Source organism: Tursiops truncatus, chromosome 4 (assembly GCF_011762595.2).
Source record: "Tursiops truncatus isolate mTurTru1 chromosome 4, mTurTru1.mat.Y, whole genome shotgun sequence".
Lineage (NCBI taxonomy): Eukaryota > Metazoa > Chordata > Mammalia > Artiodactyla > Delphinidae > Tursiops > Tursiops truncatus.
This window is the reverse complement of record NC_047037.1, coordinates 88208975-88236343: the sequence shown is the minus strand read 5'-3', so window position 1 is coordinate 88236343 and position 27369 is coordinate 88208975. Positions and strand designations below refer to the sequence as shown.

The window sequence follows — 27369 nt, the reverse complement described above, 5'->3', positions numbered from 1 at the left end:
CAAATAACTTCACAAAACTAAGTGCTATCACCAGCTTATTTTCAATAGGTTGAATGCTGCTGAAAGCTCAGTACAATGTTTATAAGGGATAGTACCCTCTCCTTCAACACGTTGACTAACCTTCCACCTTTTCATGATGCTGATGATGTCATTGAATCATGCTAGGCTGTACCATGCTCCCCATCACTTCTTATCAGAATTTTATACATGAGCATTGCATTCTACAAAGCTTTGCAATTTGTTGGGTCTGATTGCATTTGTAGCATGACTCAGAGCAGAAACTAAATTGAGTTTGCTCCTTGGTAGAATAAAATTTTCTTTATTTTCTTGTTAAAAAAATTTTTTTTATAGTATTAGATCTGATTTCACACATTTTTCTTCTAACATTTATATTTCACTGATATGGAAGAGGCCATGGGATATTACCAAGGTCTATCAGACCATATTAAAGTAATAATTTCTAAATATAAAGCATCAAAGTTGTAAACAGACTCCATTGGTGAGTTTCATTAATTCATGCCACTTGATATTTCTGTTTTTCAAATATAGATATTCCAGTTTCATTTCCAAGAGCATTTCTATGTCTTTATAATTAAGATTACCAATTTTTATGGATCTAGCTTTTTTCTTTCATAGATCATAAGAAGAGACAAGTTATAGGGAACACTTCAAAAACCAAAGCTTAACATAAAAACAAAACAGCTACATTTTAGTTCTGTTTTTTGTTTTGTTTTGTTTTGCTGCCAGTAGGATAAGGCTGTATATTGACAGACTAGTGCAGGAAAATGCTGACTCAGTTTAACGCAGTTCAATTTAATTTGAATCAGTTGATTCATTAAGTTCAAAGTTCAATCATGTTTATTGAGGTCTATTATATGAAGCTATTGTATGAAAGGTCCTGTGCTAGGTGCTGAAGGCATACAAATAGGAGTAAGATGCAGCACCAGCCTTCAAGAAGCGTGTAATCTACTCAGGAACATTGAAATGTACATACATAACCATAATACAGGGAGTGATGGCCTATGTACTAAGGATACGCAAATGTAAGAAAGAGCAGCCAAATCTGATTTGGGGGGATCAGAGATGGCTTCATTCACCAGGAAGGACAAGATTTTCTGGCCCATGAAGGATCAAATACCTTTACTTCCCTTGCGAACCTGAGTTGCTGAGGCCACCTTCACCTGTGGGCCAAATTGGGGTCACATTCACCTTAATTTGTTTCCTTTCACTGGCTTTTGCCTCTAAGCACAAGCAGCGCTCTACTTCTGCTTCAAAGTTTCACCCTGTAATTTCTGGACACTCCTTCAACAAGTTATTAAATCTCTCTGAGCCTCAGTTTACCCATCTGTAAAATGATGATACCTTCACCATAAAATTGTCACTAGGATTCAATGAGACTGTATATATAATTTATGGAAGAATTATTATTACTTTACACTTGCATTATACACTTCAGCCAAAATAACTAATGACCCATTTTGTGAAAGAAGTAAAAGAGATAGGATGCAGCCCTGCTCCCATCCCTCCTCCAGACAAGGCTCATTTTAGGTGTCAAAAGTTGAAGAATGATGGAAAGAAGAGAAGAAGAGGGAAAGATGAATTTCTCCTTTGGTTCTATAAACTTTAAATAACAAGAAAGTACTTTCCCTTTGGTTTTCTTGAGGTTCTTCTAGTCTATCACACAGGTGCCTATTTATACCACTCCATCAAGTAATAAACAAGGAGGCTTACAGAAATGTGGCAGTAGCTGTTGCACCAACAAAATCTTTTCTAGATGGACACATGGGATAGGCTGCCAAGACTCTGCTGTGCTTATTTCCAGATACCTGTCTTCCCAAGCCCTCCATCAGTAATTGGAAGCACAGCTCCCAGCTAGGTAGATCCAGGTTTCTAAACACTCTAAGATTCAAAGGTAAACATCCAGAAAGTCATCTCCTACCACTTTTCTATCCCTACACTTTACTTGTTACGTATTGCATAAATTTGATGACACTGGCTAAAAGATGCATAGTTTCTGTTACAAATAAACTGTATGATGATGAAATTATTCATTTAACTGTTAATCATGCCACTGAAAAAGGGAATTCTTTGAAAAATCAAAATAAAAAAAGTGTTCTGATTGTATTCATTATACACTTTTGTTGGAAACAAGCAAATTTTACCACTCAGTTAAACATTCCTTTGTTTTTAATTAAACTTTTTATTTTTAGATCTATAGAAGCATTTGCACTTGTAAGAAATAATACAGAGAAATCCCATGTGACCTTCACTGAGCTTCCCCCAGTGGTAATGTTTTGCAAAACGATAATGCAGTGCAGTATCACAACCAGGATGTTGACATTGATATATCTACTAATCCTATTCAGATTTCCTCAGTCTTATATGTAGTCATTTGTGTGTGTGTGTGTGTGTGTGTGTGTGTGTGTGTGTGTGTGTATGTAAGAGAGATGGAGAGAGCTGTATTTAGTTCTATGCAATTTTATCATGTTTTGTGTGTGCATGTGTTAGTTTCAAGTGTAGGGCAAAGTGATTCAGTTATACATATACATATATCCATTCTTTTTCAAATTCTTTTCCCATATAGGTTATTACAGAATATTGAGTATAGTTCCCTGTGCTATACAGTAGGTCCTTGTTGATTATCTATTTTATATATAGTGGTGGGTATATGTTAATCCCAAACTCCTAATTTATCCCTCCTCCCCACCTTTCCCTTTGGTAACCATAAATTTGTTTTGGGGGACTTCCCTGGCGGTCCAGTGGTTAAGACTTCACCTTCCAATGCAGGGGGTACAGGTTTGATCCCTGGTCAGGGAGCTAAGATCCCACATGCCAAAACATAAAACAGAAGCAATATTGTAACAAATTCAATAAAGACTTTAAAAATGGTCCACATCAAAAAAAAAAATCTTTAAAAAAATTTGTTTTCGAAGTCTGTGAGTCTGTTTCTGTTTTGTAAATCAGTTAATTTGTATCACTTACATGTGGAATCTAAGAAGATGATACAACTGCATCATGTTTATGTTCACAAATCCACCACCAGTCAAGATACAGAATAGTTCCACCACCACACGAGTCCCTTGTATTGCCCTTTTATAACCACACCCAACTGCCTCCATCCTAATCCCTAATAAATACTAAAACGTTCTTCATCTATAATTTTGTCATGTCAAGAAGGTTATATAAATGGAATCATACAGGAAGTAACCAGTTGAGATTGGCTATTTTTACTCATCATAATTCCCTAGAGATTTATCCAAGTTCTTGTGTCTATCGATAGTTTTTATTATATTATTATTGCTGAGTAGTAATCCATGGTGTAGATCTGTTAAGGACATCTGGGTTGTTTCCAGTTTTTGCCTATTACTAATAAAGCTGCTGTGAACGTTCTTATACAGGTTTCCGTAAGAACACAATTTTTTTTTTTTTTTTTTTTTTTTTTCGGTACGCAGGCCTCTCACTGTTGTGGCCTCTCCCGCTGCAGACCACAGGCTCCGGAAGCACGGGCTCAGCGGCCATGGCTCACGGGCCTAGCCGCTCCACGGCATGTGGGATCTTCCCAGACCGGGGCACGAACCCGTGTCCCCTGCAACGGCAGGCGGGCTCCCAACCACTGCGCCACCAGGGAAGCCCCACAAGTTTTTATTTCACTGAGATCAATCCCTAGTGGTGCAGTTGCTGGGTTGTATGGTTAGTTGTATGCTCAGATTTGTAAGAAACTGCCAAACTGTTTTCCAAAGTGACTGTACCATTTTCTATCCCCACAGCGATGTGTAAGTGATCCAGTTTTTTCACCTTTTTTGTTTTGTTGTGGTATGTTTTTTAACATTACATTAGTCTGGTAAAATTAGTGAATAAACACACAGCCCATATAAGAACAGCCTGTAAAAAGTCAGTTCAAAAAGTCCAAAGGGTAAAAAGGTAGGAGTTATATAAAAAGGCCATCTCATGCATGCAGCAGCCTCTCTGAATTGTCTCAGCTCATAGAGCCTCCAGGTATGCAGCAAATGCTTCATATTCCTGGAAAGTACCCCATATGCCCTAAAGCTTTGCTCAGTCTAAATTAAAATAAATAAATCTTTTCTTTCCAAAACAGGATCATGGCCTATAAAATGTTTCAAGTGGCCCTGTGTTCAACACTGCTTATAGGTAAGAGCCTGTTTCTTTTTCTTTTTTACCATATCTTTTACAACTGTTAGGTTGATTGATAACCCCTTTTGACTTTTTAAAGAAATGAACAAACATGTTTTGTTCATAGACCAATTCTAAAGCATTGGGGAAACCAAACTACTATGTCATGCTGTGGATTTGGACATGTTAGTGTTAATTGTATGCGCAATCATTCTATTCCTAATTATGTATTAACACGCTGTTGTTGCTAAGAAGTCTATTTAACTGCTACCTCCAAAGAAGTGCTCTTTGAACAAAGAAAAATTTTCAATGTCTTTTATAAACTGTAATACTTACATGATACAATTATGTGGAAACCTCAAGGGACTTTGAGAGTGTGAATTCATTAACCTTTTAGGCAAGCTGTAGCTCAGAGAAGTGCTGAAGGCACCAAAGGCCAGATGATTTGCTGCCAAAGTGACCCAGTAATTCAGTGGCTTATACCTGAATTGAACTGAGAGGTCACTTTGTATCCAAAACGGCAAATACTTATAAAGATGTAAATTATTTTCATGCTTAAATCTTTATAATTTATAAATACTTCTGATGAAGGTGCTTAAATCATAATAAATTTCTAATTTTATGATAAGCTTGAGACCCAAGCAAAAGAAATATGTATTTCGCTTGAGATACACACACAGATAGATATAGATATATATTTAGAGTATGAATCTAGAAATGTGTGTACACATATATATGTGTGTATATGATTAGCCCTGTATTCCTAAGCATATGAATAATTTTAATAAAGAGCTTTAATCATCTGTATTGCACTTTGCATTTAGGACATGTTTAAACAAATGATTTAGCAAATTTTAGCCAAGTTATTATTAAGCAGTTATCATCAAGGCAAATACAGTCACACCCAGTTACAGCCCACACATCCAGCTGAGGTAAGTGAGTCTGGCTCAGTTTAAGAGCGTGTCTCAGGGGCAACTGTAAACTGAAGTCAGGGGCTGGTTATAATCCATCAGTACAATGCTTTGCCTTAACTACTCGTCCATGCAGCTGACTTTAGAGTGGGTGATAGTGGATGATCGCAAGGGTAAAAGCACTATAGTTGGTCCACATTCACCTGTGAACACTGCAGAGTCAAAAATACCGGCCTGGGGCTTCCCTGGTGGCGCAGTGGTTGAGAGTCCGCCTGCCGATGCAGGGGACACGGGTTCGTGTCCTGGTCCGGGAAGATCCCACATGCTGCGGAGCGGCTAAGCCCGTGAGCCATGGTCGCTGAGCCTGTGCGTCCGGAGCCTGTGCTCCGCAACGGGAGAGGCCACAACAGTGAGAGGCCCACGTACCGCAAAAAAAAAAAAAATACCGGCCAAAAGGAAAATGGTTCTGTAAACAGACTTTCATTGACTTTCTTTAAAAACAAGTTGGAATTAACTTTAACTCCAGATGAGATGAAAATATGTCTACCTATAAAGACGACTGGTTTGACTAACTTTACTTGATTGATAAATAAATAAGTAAAATTAGGTAGTTGAAGTTCACGAAAGAACAAGTTGAGGATCAGAATCCAAGGATAGAGGGATGTTTACACTGCTGGATTAACCCTTCAGATCTCAGGAAAGAATCCTTTACTGCTTACAAGAGGAGGGGACTGCAGTCTTTAGAACCAGATTCATTTGTTACACTAAAAACTAGTTTAACTGACATTTTCTAAATCACATAGCTCTAAAGTAGGAAATAATAGCTTGAACCAACTTTTTTCTTTCCCCACCCACTCTCCCCCTCCTTTTTCATTTAAGAATGTAGCCTATTCATCTGCACTTCCCTGGAGCCCTTCTGCTTGTCATAACAAAACAACAATTTTTAAAAGTTCATTTTTATTATTTAAAAAAATTTTCTCTGTTAAAGATTAGTTGTCTAATAAATTACTTTTGTCTAGAACTTAATTCGAAGTAAGTAGGGAAAAGATCTCATTATCCATTTCCCTAGTGGTAATGCTGAAGCCCAAAATGATGAAGAGCCTACTCAACTAATTAAATTTATGAGCAGAGTCCCCATATTATTTTACTGATTTTCTCAAAATAGTAACTTATACACATTGGGGCTGATTCCCTGGTCAGACAATTAGAAGTCTAAGTGTCATGATTTGATTAAAAAACAAAACAAAACAAAAATCCTCTCTTTAGTATTTAGGTCCAGAATTGCCTTCTCCTATAATAAGACATCAAATAGTAATATTACTATTTTAAATCTTTATTATGTGTCAGGGCCTTTCCATATGTTACTTCAACTCTCATAATCACTCTGAAAATAGGTGTTATGAGTCTCATACAAAGAGGAAACTGAGGCTTAGAGAAGTTAAATGACCAAGCTACACAGTCGGTCAACGGTCGATGCCAGGGACTTCCCTGGTGGTGCAGTGGTTAAGAATCCGCCTGCCAATGCAGGGGACACAGGTTCGAGCCCTGGTCCAGGAAGATCCCACATGCCACAGAGCAACTAAGCCTGAGCGCCACAACTACTGAGCCTGTGCTCTAGAGCCCGGGAGCCACAACGACTGAGCCCGCATGCCACAACTACTGAAGCTCCTGAGCCTAGAGCCTGTGCTCCACAACAAGAGAAGCCACCACAATGAGAAGCCTGTGCACCACAATGAAGAGCATCCTGGCTCGCTGCAACTAGAGAAAGCCTGCGTGCAGCAATGAAGACCCAATGCAGCCAAAAATAAATAAATAAATAAATAAAATTTTTTTACAAAAATGATCAATGCCAGATTTACATCTAAATTCTACATCCAGGTCTTCTGTGAACAAAACTCTTCTTTCTGCCACACAAACTGTCCCCTCTGTCACTGCAGTACCAGATATGGGATATGCAGGCATCAGATAGGCAGCAGAGCACACAAGATCTCCTCCCAAAAACGTAATATAGCCAATATGGTAGCCATTGGTTCCACAAGAAAAGGTCAGAAGTTAGGGAGCTGGGTGATTTTATCTGAGAAAATAGAGCCAAACCAGGACATAATCAAGAACAGTTCCTAGTTGTACTGATTTAAAGAAAAGCCCCAAACTCAACTTGTTCCACCTCAACAGGGCACTTTTATTTTAATTTTTAATTTTTTTGAAGTATAGTTGATTTACAATGTTGTGTTAGTTTCAGGTGTATAGTAAAGTGATTCAAATTCAGATTTTTTTCCATTATAGTTTATTACAAGATATTGAATATAGTTCCCTGTGTTATATAGTAAGTCCTTGTTGGTTATCTACATTATATGCAATACTGTGTATCTGTTACTCCAAAACTCTTAATTTCTCTCTCTCCCTTTCCCCCTTTGGTAACCATAAGATTGTTTTATATGTCTGTGAATCTATTTCTGTTTTGTAAATAAGTTCATATGTATCATTTTTTAGATTCCACAAATAAATGATATCATATGATATTTGTCATTGTCTGACTTACTTCACTTCGTATGATAATCTCTAGGTCCATCCATGCTGCTGCAGATGACATTTCATTCTTTTTTATGGCTAAGTAATATTCCATTGTATGTATGTACCACATCTTCTTTATCCATTCATTGATGGAAACTTAGGTTTCTTCCATGTCTTGGCTATTGTATGAACATTGGGGTGCATGTATCATTTCAAATTACAGTTTTCATCTTTTCTGGATATATGCCCAGGAGTGGGATTGCTGGATCATATAGTAATTCTATTTTTAGTTTTTTAAGGAACCTCCATACTGTTCTCCATAGTAGCTGCACCAATTTACATTCCCACCAACAGTGTAGGAGGGTTCCCTTTTCTCCACACTCTCTGCAGCATTTGTTATTTGTAGACATTTTGATGATGGCTATTCTAACTTGGTGTGAGGTGATACCTCATTGTAGCTTTGGTGTGCATTTCTGTAATAATTAGCAACGTTGAGCATCTTTTCACGTGCCTGTCAGCCATCTCTATGTCTTCTTTGGAGAAATATCTATTTAGGTCTTCTGTCCATTTTTTGATGTGGTTGTTTGTTTGGTTGATATTGAGTTGTATGAGTTGTTTGTATATTTTGGAAATTAAGCCCTTGTTGGTTGCATTGTTTGCAAATATTTTCTCCCAATCTGTAGGTTGACTTTTCATTTTGTTTATGGTTTCCTTTGCTATGCAAAAGCTTTTAAGTTTAATTAGGCCTCATTTGTTTATTTTTGCTTTTATTTCTTTTGCCTTGGGAGACTGACCAAGAAAACACTGTTACAATTTATGTCAGAGAATGTCTTGCCTATGTTCTCTTCTAGGAGTTTTATGGTGTCATGTCTTATATTTAAGTATTTAAACCATTTTGAGATTATTTTTTGTATATGGTATGAGGGAATGTACTAACTTCGTTGATTTACATGTGGCTATCCAGCTTTCCCAACACCCCTTGCTGAAGAAACTGTCTTTTTTCTGCTGTATATTCCTGCCTCCTTTGTCAAAGATTAATTGATTGAAGGTGTGTGGGTTTATTTCTGGGCTCTCTATTCTCATATGTCTGTTTTTATGCCAATACCATACTGTTTTGATTACCATAGTTTTGTAGTATTGTAACAGGGCACTTTTAAAAATGAAACAGCCTTATTTCTCATAAAGAGGAAATATGGACAATGCACATATTTGGAAAGTGCTTCACTGAGTAAGTAAAGCAGTCCTTGGGGTTGACCCATCCATGAAACAATTTGAGGGTTCACGCCCATATTGTTGGCTTATGGTCAGATCTGTCCATAAAGTACAAGTATGCCTTCTGGTTTTAGACAGGGAAAGAAATAAACTGCCTTTGGCCTGTTTCTCTAGCATAGTTCCAGCTCCTGTTTTTCAAACCAGAGTTAGTAACCAAGTCCTCTTTGTCTTGAAAGGTTATTTTGTTTGTTTGTTTGTTTTTGACAAGAGCTTTCAAGCTCACATTTTCTTCCCCACAACACTGTCAGCACCTCTGATCCTTCCCTTTGCCTTCCTCTCTGCATAGAAGGAATGGACCTTCTCAGTCATCACTGCAGCCCTCCACTTCCTCGGAGAGCCTGTAGTCCCTGATATAGTTTTAGTTTATTATATAAGATTTTGTTCTTGGGACTTCCCTGGTGGAGCAGTGGATAGGACTCCGTGCTCCCAAGGCAGGGGAGACAGGTTCGATCCCTGATTGGGAAACTAGATGCCACATGCATGCCGCGACTAAGAGTTTGCATGCCACAGCTAAGGAGCCCGCCCACCACAACTAAGACCTGACGCAACCAAATAAAAAAAAAAAAGAACTCAAATTTGAAAGGTATTACCTAGCCAGATGGGAACTATATATAAAAAAAAGATTTTGTTCTTAATTTTACCTACTCACTTTGGCTTAAGATTGATTGATGCTGTCAAAGAGGTGGGTAGTGAGAGTAAACTGGAAAATAACCTGGTGGGAGAAAAAAATGCCACTGCCCGTGACTAGGTTCATTGAGCACTCTTGATGTTGTAGAAAAACTGTTTTCCTACCCACGTGCCACCATTGGTCATGGCTCTAGAGTTTGGAATCCCATCCACACACACATAGGCAGTGACACAGAAGGGGTCACCACTGATTGAATCATATAAAATGCTGCCTTTTGTGAGTCACAGATGTCTCTGTCCACAAAATTCAGAACTAATAAAAGACGTGCTAGTGTCAAATAATATTCAGAACAAATAAAAGACGTGCCAGTGCCATGTGTGTGAGCACGTATGTGGGTGTATGTTAGTGCACTGAGAGTGGGTTAAAACAGATTGAAGTTAAACTCAGGTAATACCAGTTTCTGTTTGCTTTTCAAAGTACTCGACACAGTGGCAATGGTAACGTCAATAAAGCCAAAGCCAATGGTAACGTCAATAAAGCCAAAGTTCCTGAGTTAAAAGTTCAGTTTCGAAGTGTTTTAACAGACAGTTTAATAAAATCATGGGGATTTGTAAGCTGGTCTTGTAGTTCAGCACCTCTTTTTTTCCAGTTTGCTTCCATCAACCCTCATTGTTTTCTGCCTGTACTTCCCCTATTTGCCCTGCCCCTTTCCCCATGGCTTTTCACCGTTTGTAACCTTTGTAACCTCCCTTCTTCCGTCTCTCCTTCCTTTGATTTCTTTTCTTGATTTCTCTATTCTCCTTCATCCTTTCTTTTCTTCTTCACAGTTTTTCTCTCACAATCCAAATTTCTCCTCTCTCTCTCTCAACTTTATGTGAATTTCAGCCAAGTGAGAGAATCTATTATACTAAAATACAACTCTTCAATCTTCTGCCACAAAGTTTTGTGTCAGTGACTAAAGTTTAGAGTGGGAAGGAAAAAAATAACAATTTCGTTATTTGTAAAGAAAATTCTTTACAACACAGAGAATATTCAAGTCCAAAAAATATGAACCTAAACATGCGTATTTTAATCTCTCACAAAATTATAAAATTTCTCCTACAATTAGAGAGATCTTCGAAAATTTTATCTTATTTCCAAGACATCTGTATATCCTTTACTCCCCATCCTTTTTTGTACTTAATTACTAGTGACCATTTATACTTTATTTTAGTACTTAATTTATAAGCACACATAATTGCCTGGGCACTTATTTCATCTTTTTTTAAAGACATAAACATGTTAAGGACAGGTACGGAGACTCAGTCCAACAAAATAGTAAATAAAAAAATATTATTCTTTACTTGCTTATACTGAGTGCTAAGTGCTTTACTTGCAGAATCCCATTCATAAGTAGTTTTGAGCTTGTGGCAGGACTGTACTGCTAGTCTCCTGCTCCAGTACAAACTTCAATATCACCCAGCACCTAAGGGAAATAGCTAGATGAGAGCCTATCCTGTGAATCTACCAGACTTCTAGTGTCTTTTGTCCCCATCGAATCCTTCATAGACATTGAAGGTTACATGAGGGAAGGAGTTTACAGTTGCAGCGATCCAGGGATGACAAGCTCCTGCTAGTTGAGTGCCCTGGTCTATGCTCTTTTTTTAATTTTTTTTTTTCCCTGTTTCTTAGTGAGGCTCTGTGACAACACACCTGTTGGATTCTCTGACACCTTCTGACACACAACACTCCCCTTCTGAGTCCTGGTTTTGATCAACTTGAGAAATAAACCAGAGTTGATTATGTAAAGCAACCCATTTCCTTTATCACTGAGAGGCTAACTAGGAAAATGTAGCATAGTACAAGTACGTACAGGGCCAGGTGACGGGACCCCAGAATTGGGCGAATTTCATATACGATTTCAGGTTGCAGAACCAGTACAGCAAGTTCTGAGAAAGGGCAGCTCACTCTCAAGAAGAAAAAGGAAGAATGAGCTGGACATGCCAAGTTATGTCTCTTGGATTTACCAAGAGGGAGCTCTAAATGAGACCCCTCTGCATGGGAGAAAAAGGAATCTGCCGTCAGACTCTGCCCTTTCATTCTGCGTCTTAAGTTGCACATCAGGCTTTCTGATGTTTTCAGTGTGTAGGTTCTTACCATAGGTAGGAACAGTTATGAGTATAATATATAGGCCATTTCATGGTCATGAGCATAGTATATAGACTATTCAGTCATTTCCCCATTATCAAATTTAAAGACTCTTTTTCAACCTCCCCTGGGCAATAGCAACATAGGAAGTCTTTCCACTTCTAATTATATAGCTTCCCTTACTTCCACACTGCCTATCAGCCCGTGATGGGCACTCATCTCTTTGTGCCTAATGAGAATACATTTTTATTTGTTTTGCTTTAATTATTGGCCAGGTCTATTTTGACTTCCCTTTCACTTATTTCTGTCTCAGTTCGGACAGAAATAAGTCTCAGCATGTAAATTCCTTGACAGTAGTAGGGGCTGTGCCCACTTAGCATATTCTGTATGCTTCCAATGATATAATACCATACAGAGAAAGAAATTTTCAGTTAAGGACCTATTTGTTATGAATATATTCCAGTTCAAAATATTAGAGCTGAAAGAGATCATATGATCCAGCCTTGTTTTGCAGAGCATAAAATGAAGATGCAGGAGTAAGAAGTGACTCTGGATCTCTGATCCTTCTGGGCTTGCACGGGGAGAGCTGTGATCTCAAATCTCTCCACACTCTTAAGTGTCTGCCTTATTTCTGCCATACAGACTTTTCTGCAGAGGATATTCCAGAAATGTTTAGATAATAGTATGAAGCTTGACAGGTCCTATTACAACTGACTGTGATACAGCATGAAAGCAAGGAGGGTATATAGGGAGTTGGAAAGGAAGAGAGGAAGATTTTTTTTACAGCTTATGATTATAAAGTTTAAAACTAACCTGGCTGATACTGCCTACATTAAAACACACACACACACACACACACACACACACACACACACACACACACACATATTTAAAAACCGAAAGAATAATAAAACTCAGGGTTCAGTTTCAATCCCCAGCAGTATTATCTAGGCTTACAAATACAAAACTCTCATCTTGCTCTCACTAACTTTCAAGGTTGATCAGGCAGAATGAAAAAGGGAGGGGAAATTTCTCAAGCAGAGAGGATAATAGCATGCCCTTCTATATTACTTCCATTTTATTTCCAGCCCTGCCACTGACTTACTATGTGATCTCGAGTGAGTCATTTCATCTCCGTGTATCAATTTTCTCATTTGTGAAGTAAGATAATAAATACTGCTTTCTGTCTCTCTCATGGGTGATGTTATCACCACCAATTAATATTTATTGGGTGCCTGTTGGGTGCATAATGCTGAGGTAGAAAATTTGTTCTGGGAGGTGGGGGGAAGAAGAGATGGAACATTTTCCATGAGCAAAGAGATGGAAGGTTTACAAAAGACAGAATTATTAGAGCTTAAAATAGCTATAGCTTTTTTTTTTTTTTTTGCCGTACGCGGGCCTCTCACTGCTGTGGCCTCTCCTGTTGCGGAGCACAGGCTCCGGACGCGCAGGCTCAGCGGCCATGGCTCACGGGCCCAGCCGCTTCGCGGCATGTGGGATCCTCCCGGACCGGGGCACGAACCCGTGTCCCCTGCATCGGCAGGCAGACTCCCAACCACTGCGCCACCAGGGAAGCCCCTATGGCTTATATTTTAAAGCATGCCTCCTCTAAGACTTATGAATAGCATTTTTTCTTAGTTATTGTACAATGCACCAGGATAATTATGGTACAGAATATTGGTTTTACTTTTGGATGACTCCAAGTAACACTATTTTAAGCAATTACTGTAATTTCTTATGTGGCTGTAAATTATATTCTAAACATAGTTTTTTTAGAAATATTTATTAGATATTGATGGTATTGGGTCTACTTGCCTAGCCACTACCTTTGTTTCCCTTTTTTTAACAGAACAAATCTACATTAAACATGTAACACTGTAACTGACACATTTTCTTCAAAAAGAATGAAGAGAAATTTGAAAAGTCGCCTATTAACACATCCCAGGTAAAACCAAAGTTTTGATGCTGGTTCATCCACAGAAATCAGCCCAAATGAATGAGAGTTTCCTGTTCTCTCCAAATCAATCCTGTCTTCCCATTCCTGCTGTCACTTACCTGATTCTGGTCCTACTAATCTCTCATCTGGACTATTCGAAGAGCATCCGACTTTGCATCTCTCACTCTGCTCTCTTCCTTTTACCACGTGTCCTCCACAACACTGACAAAGGACTTTGCAAAGGTTAATCTGTGAATAGATAAACAAAATGTTGGCATATACATACACAATATTATTCAGCCTTAGAAAGGAATGAAACGCTGGCCTATGCTACAACATGGGTAAACCTTGAAGATGTTATGTTAAGTGAAGTAAGTCAGACACAAAAGGATAAAGGTTGCTTGGCTCCTCTTACTTGTGGTACCTAGAATAAGCAAATTCATAGAGACAGAAAGTAAATGGTGGTTACAAGGGCCTGGGGGAGAGGGTAATGGGAGTTATTGTTTAAAGGGTACAGAGTTTCTACTGGGGATGATGAAGTCTGGAGATAGTGGTGATGGTTGCATAGCACTGTGAATACATTTGATGCCATTGAATTGTACAATAAAAAATGGTTCAGGGCTTTCCTGGTGGCGCAGTGGTTGAGGGTCCGCCTGCCGATGCAGGGGACACAGGTTTGTGCCCCGGTCTGGGAAGATCCCACATGCCGCAGAGCGGCTGGGCCCGTGAGCCACGGTCGCTGAGCCTGCGCGTCCGGAGCCTGTGCTCCGCAACGGGAGAGGCCACAACAGTGAGAGGCCCGCGTACCACAAAAAAAAAAAAAAAAAAAAAATGGTTCAGAGAAGCAAGAAGAACTACAGTCCTGCAGCCTGTGGAACAAAAACCACATTCATAGAAAGATAGACAAGATGAAAAGGCAGAGGGCTATGTACCAGATGAAGGAACAAGATAAAACCCCAGAAAAATGGCTCAAATGGTTTTATGTTACGTATATTTTATCACAATAAAACAATTTTAAAAGTATATCTATCCTATCATTTTTCTTGTTCAGAAATGATAATTATTTATAAAGTCCAAACTCCTTGGTATGATGGCAATAATCCTTCCGAATGGAGCTCCAGCTTATCTTTCCAACATTATCTCTGACACATCTACACCACAAACAACCCTACCTTTCAATCACATTGGCAAAGCGAGGGTCATTGAACATGTGCCTTACTCTGATCCTCTGTTCCTCGGCTCTCCAAGCTTCTTCAGCCTGACATGTATGCTTTTTGCTTCCACTCCCTTCCTCCTGGCTGTGGAAACTTTACAGCCTTTGAAGGTTAACTCAGAACCAACTTCTCTGTGAGGTCTTCCTGCCAATATTGGAATTAATCACTCCCCCTTCAGATACCTAGTCACGATATATCTTTTTATAATTATTTTAAAACTCTGAATATAATGTGAGTTCCTTAGTGGCAAGGATTATTTATTGTTTGTCTTTCCATGCAATGATGATTTTCAGAGTAGGAACTAGGGTGAGGCAAGTGGAGGTCTTATGGCACAAAATTTGTATAACCTTAAGAGTTAATTCCTTCTTTTTTTGTATTTTTTTAATTGAGGTATGATTCATTTACAATGTTGCATTAGTTTCAAGTGTACAGCAAAGTGATTCAGTTATACATATATATGTTCTTTTTCAGATTCTTTTCCATTATAGGTTATTACAAGCTACTGAGTAGAGTTTCCTGTGCTAAACAGTAGGTCCTTGTTGTTTTATCTCTCTGCCCCTCCATCTCCCGTGCTATCCCCTTTGGTAACCATAAGTTCATTTTCTATGTGAGTTAATTCCTTCTTATATTTTATGCCGTACTGACCTCACTTCATCCTAGTCTCAACTCTGGTGATTAACAATTTACCTTGACATTTGTTAATGCTTATAATGCATTGTATTAGTTATCTACTACAGCATAACTAATTTCCCCATACCTTAGCAGCTTAAAACAATAAACACTTACTATTTCACAGTCTCTAAGGGTCAGCAATTTGGAAGTGTCCTAGGTTCTGACTTAGGATCTCTCATGAGGTTGCAGTAAAGATATTAATGGGGGCTGTAGTCTTCTTTAGGTTTGACTGGAGCAAAAGCATCAGATTCCCAGGTGGTTCACTTACATGACTGTTGGTGGGACACTTCAGTTCTTTGACATGGAGGTCTCTCCCTCAGGGCTGCTTGAGTGCCCTCACACATGGCAGCTGAATGCCTTTAGAGCAAGTGATCCAAGAGCGGGGCACGGCAGGAGCTGTAATGTCTTTTATGTCTTAGCCACAGAAATCACACACTGTCATTGCCTCACTATCCTGTGGTTATACATGTCAACCCTACTAAGTGAAAGAGGGGACAACCCAGGATAGGAATACTAGGAGGCGGTGATCTTTGGGGGTCATCTTAGAGGATAGCTTCCACAGACATGCTAGTTTGATTATATTGATTAGATTACCTAGCAGCGGGTCAGTATTACTTCTGGCATCTGTTACTATTATCTTCTGAAGTTGACATTTGCTTTTTATTTTTAAATCATTGAATAAATAAAATTGTTAACATTTTATAAATGGACAATACATCTGAGTCATTCTCCTTTGTTCTTTTTAAAAAAAATTTATTTATTTCCTTATTTATTTTTGGCTGCATTGGGTCTTTGTTGCTGCATTTAGGCTTTCTCTAGTTGCGGCGAATGGGGGCTACTCTTCATTGTGGTGCACGGGCTTCTCATTACAGTGGCTTCTCTTGTTGCGGAGCATGGACTCTAGGTCCGCGGGCTTCAGTAGTTGTGGCACGCAGGCCCAGTAGTTGTGGTGCACAGGCTTAGCTGCTCCGCAGCATGTGGGATTTCCCGAACCACGGCTTGAACCCGTGTCTCCTGCATTGGCAGGCGGATTCTTAACCACTGCACCACCAGGGAAGTCCCCTGACTCATTTTTCAATCCTCCATTAGTAGTACAGTGTTTTGCACTCAGAAGCAGCTTGATTGATGTATAATATCCAGAGAGGCTGTCATTTTCAGTATCTGTTTAGAACTAGAGCTGACTAAACTGACAAATTAAAGTAGAAATAACAGAGCTGATAACTAGAGCTGATAACTAGACTAATAGAGCTGATAACTTGAGCTGCTTAGAGCTCAAGGCCAAGCTTGGAAAAGCATGAGATCATAAGGAATGTGTAAAGAATGATTATTTCCTTTTTTCTGTAAATACAAAATATTTTTATAATTATTGTTACTGTTATCTGGCCCCAAGCATTCCTCTCTCTTAGTAATAATATAGTGCAGTGGCTCTGAAGAGAGAATTCCATCTCCCTTTCCCACTAGCTCTGTAGCCTTGAACATATTATGTAACTTTTCTGTGCCTTAGTTTCCTTGTCTACATAATAAAGTAGACAGTATCACTTCTTAGGTTTGTTGTGAGTATTAAATAAGGTAATTCAGGTAGAACATTCAGCATAATGCTCAATTAGTGTTAACTTATTTATTTATTTATTTAAAACTCTAATCCAGCCACCTCTAACCATTATTGTCAGACATTGGTCTTTAGATTCCTAATGTCATACCTTTGTTCACATCATTCTTTCAGCTTCAAATTAAAAGACTTGCCCCTTCTCCCATTATGCTAAATATATTCTTTTCTTCAAGGAATAGTCTAAGCAATTTCCCTGACCATGAAAATGTCTGCTTGTGCTCCAGTGCTCCAATGCTTCATATCAACACCTTCTCCTAAGCTCCCTTAGCACAATCAAATCCTGTGTTGCCTTGTTTTATTTTGTGTCTTAGACTCTTCATCCCCTCTCCTATAGAAGAGAGGTTTCATATCTTATAGAAAACTCACTGTAACCCTGATCTATAGATTATTGGTCAATGAAGGCTTGTTAATGATGAAGATGTAGACTGTCTAATGTAACATTACTTACAATTAGATTCTTAATAAATGCTTCTTTATCACAAGCAATGAACAGATTTTATTGTTATCATGAATAAGTCAAGAATATGTTCTTGCTTTATATTGATTCAAGTTACAACTCTGAACATGATTGCAGTTTTTTAAAGAATGAAAGCACAATATAGACTGTTAAAATTTCAAGATCCTAAAGAAGTATGGGTTTAAAAAAATTTTTTTTTCTTAATTCTAGAGTGGGAAGAAGATAGAAAATGCAAGCCTGTTTGATTTAAAGAAGGCTCTATCAATGTTAACAATTTTAACTACAGTGTCAGATTTGGGTCAGTCTACTTCAAAATGAAAGATATGTTCTATTTTGGAAGGCTAGGAAAGCAAGAATAAGATTGTAGACTTCCAGGTTTGAACCAAGTTGTTTATATGTATTAATGTATCCAATCCTTATAGTAAGGCTGTTATTGTCTTACTGTGTTATTATTGTACCCTTTACAGACAAGAAATCTAGAGCTCAGAGAAACTAAGCAACTTGCCTGAAAAAGTGACAGAGCTGAAATTTTAATTTAAGTCTGCAGGCTCCCATGCGTGAACAGAAACTCTGAAAATCTTCTCCACCACCACACAGCACTGGTTTTCATGCTGTACGATATGCAGGTCACACAGGGTTGTGACAGTACAATGATGCCACAGGAGTGAGAAGCAGCCTTCTCCCCCAGGGCATAGCTTTTCCAGAGTTTCCTTCTCAGTTGTCCATCCTCCCAAAGACCACAGCTGCTTTAAAAGGACACAGTTTCTTTAAGAGGAAACACTGAAATGTAAAACATTGCCTTAAGAGATGCTGTGTTTTTGGACTCAATTACAGGAGCGTTGGGAGCACCATTTTTATTGGAGGACCCATCAAACCAGTTCCTACATCTGAAAAGACACATATATTTTCAGGATTACTGGAACCCAGATCACAGTCCGAATACATGGGGAAACACACTGACTGATCAGGTATTTGCATTAGAAACAAATGGCCTTTCACCATCTCTCTTTTTATTTTATTTTTTTAATTTAATTTTTTTATTTTTTAAACTTTTTATTTTATATTGGAGTACAGTTGATTAACAATGTTGTGTTAGTTTCAGGTGTACAACAGAGTGATTCAGTTATACATACACACCATCTCTCTTTTTAAATAGGAAGGTTTCAGCTGGCATTAACATACCACAAGCCCAATTCCTAGTTTTTCTCTCTAGCTGCCCTGAGCTATACCTGCTTTTCCCTCCCCATGGAGTGGCTTTCATCTGGTAAATTCCACCTCCTCTTTCAAGACTAAGATCAAATGTCCCTCCTTTCTGAAGCTTTTTCCTTCTTCCCAGGAAGGCATTTGTCCTTCCTTTTTCTCTCCCCTTTGCAGGCTGTTCACATGTGAATAGCTCTCAAATGTCACCCTGGAATTATTTGTCGTATGTACCCAATCTCCCTAGCTAGACTACAAAGGTAAGGTGCTTGTCTTATCCATCAAGGTCATTATTCTCAAGTTTCAGTGAACTAATTATTACATGTTTGGGTAGGTAGATGGATGGACCATTATCACATTTCAGTTCCCCCTTAGCTGTTCAGTAACTAATTTTCCTCCATGATAATTATCTAAGCCTTTAATGTCATTCCTTCATTTGCTTGCTTCTTGTACATTTTCCTACTTACTTATATTCTCACCCCAAGAGAAACAAAGAAGAAACTTTCATTAGCCAGTTTTATTTCATGCTTACCTTTTTGATGGAAGATGACATTGAAACTCCGGGTCAAATGAAGCTGCTGAATTATCTGAGAATTTCAATTATTCATGATTTCCCTCTACAATTTAGCAACTTAGAAAACAAAAATGTACAATTAATAATTTAATTAATTCCTTCACTTATTTTTCTTTCTTTTCACATGTATCAGGCTCTCACTATCACCAGGCATGAGGGTTGTATCATGTCATAAAGAAACTGAAGTCCTTGTTCTTCTGGGGCCTGGGTCCTATCCTTATTCTGCTTGGCTGGGTTTTAACTCATCCACTAGGATCAGTTTCTGCTTAGCATTTGTTGATGAAAACCACCAGCTTGAATAATGCATTTTATACCTGTTTTTCTCCAACAGGCATCATGTAGAAGTATTAAAACAAGACATTTGTTTATTCAGCAAATTAAATAATTACATAAGCTGGTAGACTGTGTCTTCTTTATGGAATATTGAAATTTTCAAGCACACTCCTGCCTATAATTGTAGACCATTGCTGTAATCAACTGACAAATACCATAATGTAACAAGACCCTACTACATTTGTTCATACTGTGGCCCCTCACATACTGCAAAACATTTGAGCACCGAAGTAAACAGGTCACTAAAAGTGTGAAAACCAAACCTTACTCAGTATTATTCTTCCACTGTATTTCTGTCAGTCTTTTGAGAATACCTGCATGATAATCAGAATACTTGATGCAACATGTGTTCTAAATACTCAGAGATCGTGACTTGAGTTTCCTTTTGTTGCAGGCTCATGAAACATGGACTGCTTTGAAAACAACAGCACAGTATTATCTGAATGTGAATACTTTCACCCTTGACATGTCTACTGCCCAGTAAATGTGCTTTGCTGGTTAAATCAGGATAGCAAGAATAGAGGGAGACAAAAAGTGGCGATGTACCCAAACAAGCAGCTTTGGAGACCTGAGGGCAAATCCATACCGTCTACTAGGTTATTTATTATGTCTGCCTCATGGAGCTGTTGAAAGGAGTAAATACGAAAACCCACATATAGACCTAGAATTAGAAGTTCTCAATAAATGGTAGCTCTTAAAATAAGAACTAAAATAGAGACTGTAGTAATAACATTTACCAAAAAGGGGCTTTCATGGGAAAAGGAACTATAAAACAAAACAGTTGTGTCATTAAAATTGTCTGTCCAAAAAGAAAAAAAACCTCTCTGTTCGTAGCTCCGGCTTTCTATTGACTCTTCTTTAGGAGAGTTAATTCACTTTTAATCCAAGGAAGGAAATAGGATCTCTCAAATGGAGCTCATCCTCTCCTCTTTTCTTCAATACTTGTCATTTCCTAAAGCCAGTCTATTCCAAGACCATATTTTTGAAACTGTTTTTAATCAACGCTGTACTGCTGGACTTCCCTGGTGGCACAGTTGTTAAGAATCCGCCTGCCAATGCAGGAGACACGGGTTCGAGCCCTGGTCCAGGAAGATCCCACGTGCTGCAGAGCAACTAAGCCGGTGCGCCACAACTACTGAAACCCGCGCACCTAGATCCCGTGCTCCACAACAAAAGAAGCCACTGCAACGAGAAGCCCGTACACCACAACAAAGAGTAGCCCCCTCTCGCCACAACTACAGAAAGCCCACATGCAGCAATGAAGACCCAATGCAGCCAAAAGTAAATAAGTAAAAAAAAAAAAAAAAAAAAAGCTGTATTGCTGTGGGCAATAGAGAATCAAATCTTAACTCATACTGGGAAACATGATGATTAGGAATCCACTGGAAGCCACGTATCTGTAAAGTCTTCCTTAGCAATTTTGTAAAATTTGTGCAAGTTTTGCATTCTGGTCTGTAATATATTTATGTTTGCTTCACTATGAAATAATTTTAAAGAAATCTCACACCCGTTATCAGTCACTCCCCAACCCCCCCATGCCCCAGGCCTAGTAACCACTAATAAACTTTCTGTAGTTATAAAAAACTGATAGAAATAACATTTTAAACTCACTGGCCATGTGCTTTTATTAATCTTTCCAATAAAGCTGAAAAATTGACTCTATGGAAAACTGGACTACATTTATCCTAGAGTTTCCCATATATCCATGGAATACTTCAGTACTCTAGCTTGAGAAGTACTGAGAGATGATCTACCCAATCACCAAGACTGCCCCCCATAATCACAGATAAGTGGACTTTTTGCCTTCAGAAGTCTATTTCTCTGTATACCTAGGTCAATTGGTCTCTTCAGGGATTTCTTTTGGTAAATAGAAACATCCCCCACAAGACCATAGCTGGTCTTATGTGGTCTTAAAACAGTCTTAAGCACTTTTTTAGCAACAAAAATCAGATGCCAAGAAGCTGCACTGTAAAGACTCTGGCCCAGCACTTTCTTCTCCAAAAGGGCACCAGCAGCTGCTCAATATTCCGCATTTCTTATCCCATCCCTTAGAGGTATTCTCAGTGAGAAATTTGAGGCTAATACATAATTTATTGTGTTAACTGTTATTCATCTCTAATACATATAAACGTAGATTTTTAAATCAAAACACAACTGAATAGACAAGAGAAAGAAAACGAATCATTTGGTTTTGCACTAAGAAACAAACTTGACAACAGTGATATACATTTTGCTACCACAAAGTTCTACTCTTTGATTGTTTAATAAAAAATTAGAGAATGCCTATGTACTGGTCAGGGTTTCCCAGAGAGGTGGAATCAATAGAATATGTATATAAATAAAAAGAGAATTATTTTAAAGAATTGACTCATGTTTACAGATGCTGGCAAGTCCAAAACTACAGGGTAGGTTAGCAGACTGGAGACCAGAGAAGCACCAACGTTGCAATTCAGGTCTAAAGGCCATTGGGCTAGAAAATCACGGAAGAGCCAATCTTGCAGTCTAAGTCCTCAGGCCATGTGCTGGTAGAATTCCCTCTTGCTCAGAAGAGGTCGGCCTGTTGTTCTATTCAGGCCTTCAACTGATTGGATGAGGCCTACCCACATTATGGAGGGCAATCTGCTTTACTCAAAGTCCACCAATTTAAGGGTTAATCTCATCCAAAAACACCCTTGCTGAAACACCCAGAATTATGTTTAACCACATATCTGGGCAGAGTGGCCCAACTGAGTTGACACATAAAGTTAACTACTACAACATAGTTTAAGTTATTTAGATTGTCGACACATATTCACACACACACACTCACCAAGCTGTGATTGGAGCAACATATGGTGGAAAAAAAAAGAAAAAGACTTTCATCCATTCATTTTATTCAGTATACCACAAGAAAGAAGCTTGGTGGCTTGTGGGGCACTAATAATGGGAAATTATAAGTTAGCTGCCAAGTTGATTTTGATTTAGATAACACTAAGAAGCGATTCTGCAATTAGGTTGTTATCTGATCAAACAAGCATGGAAAGGTGGTTTCTTGTCTAAACAATTTTAAGAAATTATTAGAAATTAACAGGATGTCAGAAAATGAACAAACAAAACAGAGACAACCTAGGTCCACCTAAAATAATTTATGTAGAAATCTAGTAGTTAACTTCCACATAGCTGAGCAGGAAGAGGTGACTACTCAGTTGTACAGATAGGATTCAAGAAAACCCAGGTAATACATATTTAGCATCTGCATACAAAATTGCCTTAGACTACAAGAACTCTGAATTCAGGGCTTAAAGGTATTGATCATATTGAGGTACCAATTATCTGGCTGACTCACTCTAACTGATTATTTTCCCAGTGGTATGTGAATTGACATAGTGATTTTTTTTTGGTAGGGGTGGGGGACTCCTTTATGTCTGTATCTAATTTACAAATTGTATGTAAAATCTGCCTTTTTAAAGACTGAAGATTCATTCAATTTTTTTTTTTTTCGATACGCGGGCCGCTCACTGTCGTGGCCTCTCCCGTTGCGGAGCGCAGGTTCCGGACGCGCAGGCTCAGCGGCCATGGCTCATGGGCCCAAGCCACTCCGCGGCATGTGGGATCTTCCCAGACCGGGGCACGAACCCGTGTCCCCTGCATCGGCAGGCGGACTCTCAACCACTGCGCCACCAGGGAAGCCCTCTTTCAACATTTTTAAGAGACCAGAACAAACTAAAGCAATCTGGACAATATTAGGAAAAATAGAGAGGATCAGAGATGACACTTTTCCTCACTTACTTCCTGAGCCTCTACATGATCTCCATGGTTGGGTGTTTACATGTTCTACTGCAGCATTAAGAACATAACTGCTGTGGTGACTCTGAATTCTTCTAAGTAGAAGCTTTTCATTTTAAGGTCTAAAGGGAACCATGTTGATTTGCCCTCTTTGTCTGATTGATTAAATAGGCACAGTATTTAAGTGGAAGTGACTGATAATGATATTCCCACTAAATTCAGACTCCCCTGAGACTTCAGTGCAAATTTGAGGCTCACCAACTTCACTCTTATTGCATAAACAGTATCTGTTAAGTTTTCCTGTATTTTTATAGAACCAGTCAACAAATATGCCAAAGATCAGACTGACCCTTTTAATGGTCTCTTGGACACTCTACCCTCTAGTATTCCTGTAATTCTGTTTCATAGTTTCCCAGTGGATGTTCCAATGCTAAACTGGTCCAAGGAAATAATTCCAAGCCTTCCTCAATGCAATTCATGAGAAGCATGGTTCTAATATTGTTATATATCCTGCTCAAAAACCTGTTGTTTTAAAACTTTTGACTGATGAAGAGGGGAAGAAATAACATGTTTTTTATTGACATAGACTTTGCTGTGTACTATACTAGACAGTTTATATACTTAGATATATTCCCCAGATAGAGCTAACTAGAGGTAGCTCTAAAATAGTAATTAGAATGTCTACATTTAAATACTGGCTTCACCATTGCTAGCTATGCCATCTTGTGGAGTTAATTACCCCTCTGGGCCTCAGTTTCCTCCTCTGTAATATGGGAATAATTGGACTTACTTAATGTGAGGAATACTTAAAATGATATACATAAAGCACGTAGAACACTGCCTGGCATGTAAATAAACACTCAATAAAAGTCAGCTATTCTAAAAAAAAAAAAGTTAGCTATTATTCTTACCTTGCCGAATGTTTCATGACAGTTCATGCCCTTTTCACTGTATCACAATTTTGCTCCTGAATTCTGTTGCCCAGAACTCAAAGCTCCCCATGATCTCGCCCCTCTCCTATTATTTCCTCTACTCTCCTCAAATACTCTTGCTACGTTGCATCCTTTATTGATTCATTTATTTACTTATTTAACAAACACCATGGCCATCTTTCTTTGGCCTAGTCAAGGTAGAGGTACAAAGAGGACTGAGACACACTCCCTTCTCCACAGAGCTTTAAATTCAGGAAGAGATATAAGTATCCACTGTATTAATACAGATGAATTACAGAAACTCAATTTACAAATCATGTGTGCACAGAGGATAGAGAGCTTACTCAGCCTGGGGGCATCAGGGAAAGCTTCACTGAGGAGATAGCTCTAGATTTAGTTTCAAAGGACACGTAAGAATAACATGTAGGGCTTCCCTGGTGGCACAGTCGTTGAGAGTCCACCTGCCGATGCAGAGGACATGGGTTCGTGCCCCGGTCCAGGAAGATCCCACATGCCGCGGAGCGGCTGGGCCCGTGAGCCATGGCCACTGAGCCTGCGCGTCCGGAGCCTGTGCTCCGCAATGGGAGAGGCCACAACAGTGAGAGGCCCACGTACTGAAAAAATAAAAAAAAAAGAATAACATGTATATGCCATCACTATAATGACAGCTTTTCTATGATACTATATTTAATACTTATAGTATATATTTAAACTAATATTATTATAGTATAAATTTATACTATTACACTATTGTAGTATAAGTGTTTTAAGATCAAGATTTACATGAGATTTGTATTTGCAACTCCACCAATATCCAGGACAGTGCCGGGTATGCAGTGAGAATTTGATGAATCAATTGGTACTGTTAAGAAGGATGACTATCAGGGAGGTAAGTAGTATTCACAAGAGTTTCCTGTTACCTTTTGCTATAGACTGAACGTTTGTGACTCCCCCCAAATTCATATGTTGTATTCTAATCCCCAATGTAATGGGTTTGGAGGTGGGAACTTTGAGGTGATTAGGTCAGAGAGTGGAACTTTCATGAATGGGATTAGTGCCCTTATGAAAAAGACCCCAGAGATCTCCCTTTCCCTTTCTGCTATGTGAGGACACAGCAAGATGGCCATTTAGGATCCAAGAAGCAGGCTCTCACCAGACACCAAATCTACTGGCACCTTGATTTTAAACTTCCCAGGCTCCAGAACTATGGGAAATAAATTTCCGTTGTTTATGGTGTTCTGTTATAGCAGCACAAACGAACTAAGACACCTTCTTGTATCAGTGGCCGGACAAACAAATAAGATGCAATATAATTTATCCAGTGAATCAATAAGAGAACTCAATAACATTTTTTTTTCATTTCTAGCCTTTAGTTTCATCCACAGAGCAGACCCAATCTCAAAAGACATCCATCCTCCTGTGGCAATTCATTATAATTTAAATAGAATAACTAATGAATGGGAGTACTGTACATATAGAACAAATTAAAAATGAAGTTATTTATTTTCATGTGTTGATTTTACTTATTCTATTTATTTTCTTCAAACTGATCTAGGACATCTTAGGCAACTGAACCAGCAGAGAATATATATATATATATATATATATATATATATATATATATATATATATATATATATAATCTTCAATGCTAGTGGCAGCCTGAATTAATTTTATTGAAAATAATTTAGCATTGACTGGTTAACTATATAAACTACCCATCTGAAGCAGAGATATTGCCAGACTCCTTCAAATTAGAGACAAAAAACAAATCTTTGGAGATTACATCACAAATTGGAACTGTCTTGGATGGCAGTTCAACTGTAAAAATAAAATAAATTATCTAAATTCAAAATATTTTATGTCATCCATCACAGTGACAAAAGCAGCTGCATTTTCTCCTTATGATCATAATGTTAGAAAACAAGCTAATTATTTTTTAGCAGACAGTTTCAGGAAAGGTATGCCTTCTTAGGCCTACCCTCTTTTGCTCCATCAAAAGTATATTTTAAAAGGGGTTCTTTGATGATCTTTAATCCAGGCAGTAACTACAGAGAGGAAAACAATGACTTGTAGTATAGTTGAAATTTTAGAAACCTTTAAATTTACCATACACAGCTCTCTGACATTTTTCCTGAGAGGCTTAAAGTTTAACTCCTAATTCTGCCTCTTCCTTGAGGGATGGGAAGGATGTAGTCTGGTATTTAAGAATGTAATCTCTGGAGCCAGAGGCCTGGGGTCATGGTTCCTTGGCTAGCATTGTCTCCTTGGTCATGTCACTTATCCCTGCTGTGGCTGAGTTTGCCATCTGTGAAACAGGAATAATAAGTGCACCGACCTCAGTGGGGTGGAGCAGGGCTTGCACGAGATGTGTTTCTGGCACAAAACAGGCTTTCTACAAATTCATGCTTGCAGTAATGGAATGCACGTTATCTCCACTTTGTTTTCCAAAATAGATTTAACTATTAGGAAAATTCTGCATCTCATAAACACACAAGGGATACTTTCTTTTTTAAGCTATAAATATACCTGATTATGATAACAGTGTTGAAAACATTTCCGCTAAGGACCCCAGTCAACAATTTTATCACCTGAATTTCTGCTTTTTAGTTCACAGACCAACATAGATCATTTTCCCTTAATGTACCATAAAATGGTTACCCAAATGATGACAAGCAGGAAGAAATTAAAACTCAGGGAGCTCCCAAGTGTGGGTATTTCCAAAACAACAGAGATTAATCTTACTATTGTTCTGTTTTTCTAAAGAATCTCAAACAGTGACCCCACAGCTATACATGTGTGACTTGCTATGTTTGAACCACTATAACTACTTTGTGTTGAGTGTCAAAGATGAATGGGAGCAGCCCCTGCTGTTAAGAATCTCAAGGGACTCAAGTGTAATGAGGGGTCTCCTTATGTGTAAGCTGGGGTGATGAAAGTGCCACAGTGGTAGTTATAGCAGCAAAAGGCTCTCAATGGCCTGGTGTCTGCCTGTACCTCTGATCTCATCCTGGGCTCCCACTCATGACATGTTCCAGTCACACTGGCCTTCACCATTATTGTAAATCATGCCAAGTCTGCTCCAACCTCAGAGACTTAC

General features: G+C 38.5%; 1 protein-coding gene across 2 annotated transcripts in view; it reads right to left on the bottom strand.

Annotated features, from left to right (window-relative positions):
• MORC1 (MORC family CW-type zinc finger 1) overlaps positions 1 to 27369 on the bottom strand; it is a 360669-nt gene that overhangs the window by 197345 nt on the left and 135955 nt on the right. The window contains exons 5-6 of one of the 2 annotated variants that reach the window (XM_073804253.1): positions 19198 to 19296; positions 13636 to 13765 (exon numbers count right to left, since the gene is read on the bottom strand). The gene's annotated coding sequence lies outside the window, so the exon portion shown is untranslated. The remainder of the gene's footprint in view (positions 1 to 13635; positions 13766 to 19197; positions 19297 to 27369) is intronic. The other variant, XM_033855850.2, reaches the window with a different exon arrangement.